Raw genomic sequence first — 6,755 nt, 5'->3', positions numbered from 1 at the left:
GGAATCTTTCGGGATAGCATTTGAAATGTAAATAAAGAAAATAATAAAAAAAAAAAAAAAAAAAAAAAAAAAAAAAAAAAAAAAAAAAAAAAAAAGAAAGTATTGTCTTTACTTCTACAGTCACCAAAACCAAGTGTCTTGGGGACAGCACGTTGGCTCAGTGGGTAAAGGCATTTGCCCTTAAGCCTGCTGGTCTAAGGAGATCCCTAGGACCCACATGGTGGAAAGAGCAGGTTCCTGGAAGCTGTACTCCACACACTCACCTGACTGCACACAAAGAAATAAATTAGCATGACTTAAAACTAATTGAAAAGCCCAACAAAGCAAAAACAAAATGTTTTGTAAATTGACCATCTAACTGTTTCACAATGAGTTAAATCAAGAGCTTTTTAGGTTAAATTAACTTTTATGCTATATAAGGCTGGGAACTAAAACCAGAGTACACGCTGTAGTGCTGAGCTATATCCTCAGAGCAAACCAATACTTTTCAACTAGGAAAGCATCCTAGCTCTCACTTAAAAATCCCGATCAGACTTGGTAGAAATGGGATCATGGACTGTAGTGTAGTGATAATTTTGGAGATTTGGTTTCTTAAAAAACAAACAAACAGAAATTTGGGGCTGGAGAGATGGCTCAAGAGGTTAAGAGTACTGGTTGCACTTCCAGAGCTCCTGAGTTCAATTCCCAGCAACTACATGATGGCTCACAGCCATCTATAGTGAGATCTGGCGTCCTCTTCTGGCCTGCAGGCATGCATGCAAGGCAGCATGCTGTATACATAATAAATCTTTAAGAAACAAGAAAGAAAGGAAATATGAGAAAGTTTTTGTTTTAATCGCACATATGGAATATGGGGCCACTTTAGACTTTCCACAGCAGCTATGATTTGACTTGTATTCAGCACAAGTGTGATGCTCTCTGCTGACTGTGTGATGCTTGGAATTCTGGGGACCTTTAAGAAGCCTTATAAATGCTAGGGCATAAAGAGGTGGTATGGGTTGTTGGTTGTTGCTGGTCAGGGTTTGTTATCTAGTCATTTGCAACAGAGAACAAGAATAAATTAGATATCCTGACAGTGAAGACTGCCCCAGGGAACTTGATGCCCCTAATCAGTAGGAAGTAGTCTAATTTTAATAGTCTACTTTTCCTCCTCTATTGTTTTTTCTCTCCTATTTCAGGGGGTTGAAAGGGTGGAAAAGGCATGGAAGAAAAAAGAACCCACAAAGCAGCCAAAGTCTAGCTTTCAGTAGTTATATAAAACATCAAGAGCATAAGAGGTATGCAAGTTTTGTGACTAGGTTGAAATAATTGATTTTAATGATATTTATGTGTACTCATACATACACATACCACAGTGAGCTACTGGATGTTAGAGGCCAACTTTTGAGATTTTCCTACCACGTGGGTCTGGAGGACTGACCTCACATCCACCAGGCTAAGGCAGCAAGTACCTTTTCTTGCTCAGCCAAGGCACTAGCCCTCTGTGGCAGTTTAGGCAATCTCCTCCACAGGCTGTTGTTTTCAGTTGTTTCCGTTCAGTGGTGATTTCTTTCCATCCCAATATACACATACAAAGGTCAGTGTAGCATTGCTTGGAGATGATTCTGGTTTTTCTCAATTACTGTTAATGAACCTCCAATACACACTACTTCAGCATTCAAGGGTTTCCACCTTCAGGACACATTCTTCTATTCTAGCCCTGCTGCATTCTTTCTGTTAGTGGTGAATTTCCCTTATTTCTAGTTATCTGAACCTAAGCATGGGCCATGACCAACGGACTCCACTCTTGCCATTAACAACTCCCACTCTATTTATTAACTCTGTCGGTTAATGTTTTACTCATTCTTCAAGAAGACATTGCCTTCTGACTAGTCTAGCTTAAACAAGGAGATGAGTTGAACTATACACATGGGAAGAACCGCCCCTGCTATTTTAGTTCTCCCTCCACTCTCTTCTGAACAGTAAGTAGCTAGCTCAGGGAGACATTTCTCTAACATCTCACCTGCACAGGCTTAAATTATTATCTTGCCTTCTTTGACTCTTCTTCCTCATATGCATCGAGTCTCCAAAAACCAGAGTGAATTATTTAAGACAGGGTCATACATACTATGTAGCCCTGATGGGCCTCCAACTCACTAGTGGCTGAGGATGAGCTTTAACTTCTGATTCTCCTGCCTCCACCTCCTGAGTACTGAGATTAAAGGAGTGAACCATCATACCTGTTGTATGCAGTGCTGGGGATGGAACCCAGGGCTTCATGGATGCTAGACAGTACGCTACCCACTGCTACATCTACAGCAACCTGAGTAAAGTAATTTTGTTTGTATTTATTCTCCAATCTGAGTTCAAGTCTGGCTTCTTGGTTCTCCTCTATTCTCTCCCTATCCACACACAACCTACTCACTACCTTACTCTGATTATTTCTCCTAAAACTTTATAGCCCTATTCAGTGGGTTCCATTTCATTTCCACTTTCCCTTCAAGCTTCATTTCCCATCAACCTTTGTACTCCACAAACCCTTCCCCACTCAGCAAAATGACTCCAAATCTAGCACCTCAGTCATGCCTTGGCAAACATAAGCTAAAGCACCACGTGTCCATCAATGCTTGAGAACATTATAAAAGGAGAGTAAGAGCCAACATTTCTAGGTGCCACAGAATACACTCAGAACTTCACTCAACCACATGCCAACAGTCTTACGAGGTGCTTAGGACTATCATCTTGTTTTGTAATGTTAAAAATGCAGTTAACAGACAGTAAATTATCTACCTAAGCTCTCAGAGCAAGTAAATGCTAGACCAAGATCCAAAACTAAACTGCCATATCTCGGGGCAAGTTCTTTTTTTGTTTTTCTTTTCCCAGCATGAGTGTGGTGTTTGTGTGTAGAGGCCAGAGATTGACACCAGGCGTCTTTTTTGATTGCTTTCTACCTTACTGAGGCAGAGTCTCTCACTTGAACTCAGAGCATGCTGACTGAGCTAGGCTAGTTGATCAGCTTGCTCTGGGGATCCTGTCTCCATTTTCTTAAGGCTGGGGTTATAGGTGCATGCCCCTCATCTGGCTTTTTACATGGGTGCTGGGATCCAAACCCAGATCGCTAGTGTAGCAAACACTTTACCAACTGTGCCTTCGTATTATTACTGTAATTTTGTGGGGCCTGATGCATGCCATGCAAGTGTTCTACCTTTGAGCTAACCCCCTGCCTAAACACTCTTTTAAGAAAAATGTATGACAGAAAGATCAAAAGTTCAAGATCTGTTTAGATTACAAAGTGAGTTCAAGGCCAACCTGGACAACTTAGTGAGACTCTGTCTAAAATGAAAATATGAGCCAGGTGTAGTAGCACAAACTTGTAATCCCAGCACTGAGAAGGTAGAAGCAGGAAGATGAGAAGCTCACTACCATCCTGGGCTATAAAAAAGACATCTTAAAAGCCAAAACCAAATCAAAACAACAAACAACAAACCCCCCAAACATCAACAAAACAAAAAATGCAAAAAAGGCAAGGGATGTTGTTCAGTGGCAAAGTGTATGAAGTCTAAGGCCCTGGCTTGAGTCAAACAACACTTGATTGAATTTACCAAGCTACTACATTTGCGTGCATGTGTGTGTGTGTGTGTGTGTGTGTGTGTGTGTGTATGTATGTGTTCAGTGTTTTAAATTAAGCAAATTAGCTTATGAAACTCTGAAAAAGTTTCTGGCACTTGGTAGACACTGGGGAAGTCTTACTTTTTAAAAATGAACTTAAAGGTTGGGTGGCATAGCTCAGTTGCAGTGTACTTGCCTAGCATACATAAGGCCCTAGGTTCAACCTCAGTACAGCAAGATAGTAAACACAAAGACGCCAGGTGTGGTGGAGCATGTCTGTATTCCAGGCATCTTAGAGGTGGAGGCATGGGTATCTAGACTGTAGTGTCAGTCTTGGCTACATAGTGATTTTGAGGCTCAACAGGGATACTTGAGATGAGAAAATAGGAAAAAAAAAAAAAAAGAAAAAAGAAAAAAAAAGAAAAAAGAAAAAAAAGAAAAATTAAATTCAAGAGATATAATTGTGTATTACAATTTTCAGCCTGCTTAAAAGATTAGCAGTGGAAGAAATCCAGTAACAGCAAAGGCAGCATGAGCTGGAATAAACGAATTATGTACCCTGCAAGTAAGTCACACATCCCCGAATAGTTTCCAGTATTCTTATTAGCAATAAAGTAGGGACAGAGGAAGAGAGGCAGAAAACCACCTTTGGGTTCCCTCTAAAACAGAACACATTCTGACCTACCATCTCCTTTAGAAAAGATCACTGCCCAGCAACCAAATCTTACCAAAGAAAAAAAACAAATGACTTCTGACGAGAAAAGACTCCAGACTCCGGGCTGCAAGCATGGTTTTATTTCAAAGGATGTTTTCTCAAAATCCAGTCTTTCTTCTATGGCACAGTCTCGCAAGTTTAAATAAATGATCCTCTACTCCCCTCTTCAACAGAGATATAAAATGCTTTATAATATGAAAAAGCTAGTCTTAAAAGATACCTAGTGCCTCTAATCCCAGCACTCTGGAGGCAGTGGCTAGATTTTCAAGATCAGCTAGACCTAAAGAGACCCCCTTTTAAAATCTATCTAAAGAATATCAATACCACCACAGAATGAAAAGCTGAGATTTAAGACTTAGTACACTGGCCTGGTTGTATCAAAATATAGTATAATGCACTTGAAAAACTTCCAAATGGAGACATGAAGTAGAGGATCAACAAAAGAAAATAGCATTCAGTAGCAGGCATTTCTGTAAGTTAACAAAGATGATCCTGAGTAAAATAACAAGAAAGAATCTTGTGTGGTAATTGAAAGAGGACACAAACCTGAAAGAAAAAACAACTGGATAATTCTTCACTACAGTTTCCTTATAATAAAGCTATTTTCCCACATTTGGCTAGCTTTTCTAGTAACTTCATTTGTTGATGTGGTTACAATGAATTCTTCATAATTCCAACAAGTATTTATTGACTGCCTTCAATCCATCTAGCACTGCCCTGTACAATAAATGCTTTCTTTGGTCCCAGGCCATGGAACAGCCACTCTCTATAATCAGTGTGTGTCACGAGTGTGTAGGGAGGGGAAGGAAGGGGAAACTTTAAAAGAAATGAGCTGCCTTATTTTTTTTTAAATTACAATTACATTTACCAACTCCACTCATTTCAAGTTTGAAGAACCTTTTTGAGCAAAGGTAGTTAATTTTATGGATAATAAAACTGACAGTAGGCAAACGTCTAGTCTCATCTAAGGTCATTAAGCTGATCAATGTCCTAGTGGCCCAGTGTGATTTCTCCCACATACCCTTCACGTCTCACCCACTGCAAATCAAGCAAGGTGAACTAACACTCTACTAATCTCCCAGATAGCACAATTAAACAGGCTTAAACCAGCAAGAGCTTTTGAAGCATTGCATAAAGCTGACAGCCGGCTGTTAATTTCTACTAGATCTTTTAACCACTGTCAAGCTGCCAGCGCTTTTGCTCAGCGTTGGGAGTTGGAAAGACAGAAAATCTAGTGATCTGGAAATGTTTTCGGAACCTCAAACCTGTACAGAGCTCAAGGTCTTCCGCGTCGTTTATCTCAAGATTCTCAAGGACCCAAGACGCCCGGAGAAGTGAACGACAGCAATAAAACGAAAACCACACAAAACACTTTCCCCGGCAACCACAGCAAATGGCGACAGGAGGCGGAGAAGAATCCAGACATGGGGATCACGTCCATTTGTGATCTTGTCCTCAGAAACGTTATACAAGGATGAGGACATGAAAGGGTTCCCCACTGACCCCAGAGATTCGAGCACCGCCGGGACCCCGCAGGGCTCCTTTCCAAGCCCCCCGGGTGGTCACACGGCCCCCCCTCGCGGCCCGCCCGTCCTCCGAGAGTCCGCCATGAGACTCACCGTGAGTCTCCGGAGCGGCCTGGGGACGCCGGGCGACCAAGCACGGCTGACTCTGGGATCTACCCGACCGAAGGGCACTGCACACCTACCTAGGCCCTCCCAATACCTCGCCACAGACACAATGAGTCACAAAGACCGGAAGTAGGTCAGCACCTCCTCTTCCGGGATCGAGTTGAGCTTCCGGGTCTCCTCTAGGAACACGGGAGGACTTTGCATCTCGGTTTCCGAATCCCTCGTCCCGAGTCTCCCTACCCAACCCACCCCCAACCTTGATTGCCTGTCTTCAGTTCCAGAGGTGAGAGACAGAGATAAAGTGATCCTGTTTAGGGTGTTTAGTTTTTTTCCTGATGTAGTATTTTTCAGCTCTATATTTGTTACTTTCTCCCCATCTTTTCCATCTTGGGCAGTTATCAATAATAGTAATTGTATGTCTGTGGCAGAGGAGCTGAAGCACGAGTGTAGATGGAGTTAGATCAAAGCCAAGCCAGGGCTGTCTGGTTTCACAGCTCAGCCCTGGTGAGGTTTGCCAGGTGTTTCCAAATATGTGGCCCGAGGATAAAAAGACTATCTTTCGGTAAACAAGCTACTTACACCGGTTCTGTAGCGTATGCTATTATAGCACTTTAAAAGGATTTTTCAGAGGAATTACAGACACTCAACAATTACTGCCTTTATCTCTTTGCCTTGTGGGCTATACAGAAATGAGGCTCCATCTTATAGAAGGCTCTATATCAAAGGCAAGTCCACAAGAAAGAGACCATACAGTATGGGGGAGATAACTTTATAAAACAATACTCCAAAATTAAAAAGCAATTGAAGTATTGTTTCTTTTT

At 41.7% G+C, this 6,755-nt stretch overlaps 1 protein-coding gene across 4 annotated transcripts in view; it reads right to left on the bottom strand.

Annotated features, from left to right (window-relative positions):
- Nucleotides 1–6,051, bottom strand: part of Zkscan1 (zinc finger with KRAB and SCAN domains 1) — a 24,336-nt gene extending 18,285 nt beyond the window's left edge. For 2 of the 4 annotated variants that reach the window (XR_003842948.1, XM_029533496.1), the window contains exon 1: nucleotides 5,923–6,043. The gene's annotated coding sequence lies outside the window, so the exon portion shown is untranslated. Of the gene's footprint in view, nucleotides 1–5,922 lie in introns of all 4 variants that reach the window. The other 2 variants (XM_021222622.2, XM_029533495.1) reach the window with 2 other exon arrangements.
- Between the last annotated feature and the right edge of the window lie 704 nt (nucleotides 6,052–6,755).

The sequence above is a fragment of the Mus pahari genome, chromosome 23 (assembly GCF_900095145.1).
Source record: "Mus pahari chromosome 23, PAHARI_EIJ_v1.1, whole genome shotgun sequence".
NCBI classification, from domain to species: Eukaryota; Metazoa; Chordata; class Mammalia; order Rodentia; family Muridae; genus Mus; species Mus pahari.
The sequence above is the reverse complement of the archived record's forward strand: the minus strand, read 5'-3'. Positions and strand labels throughout refer to the sequence as shown.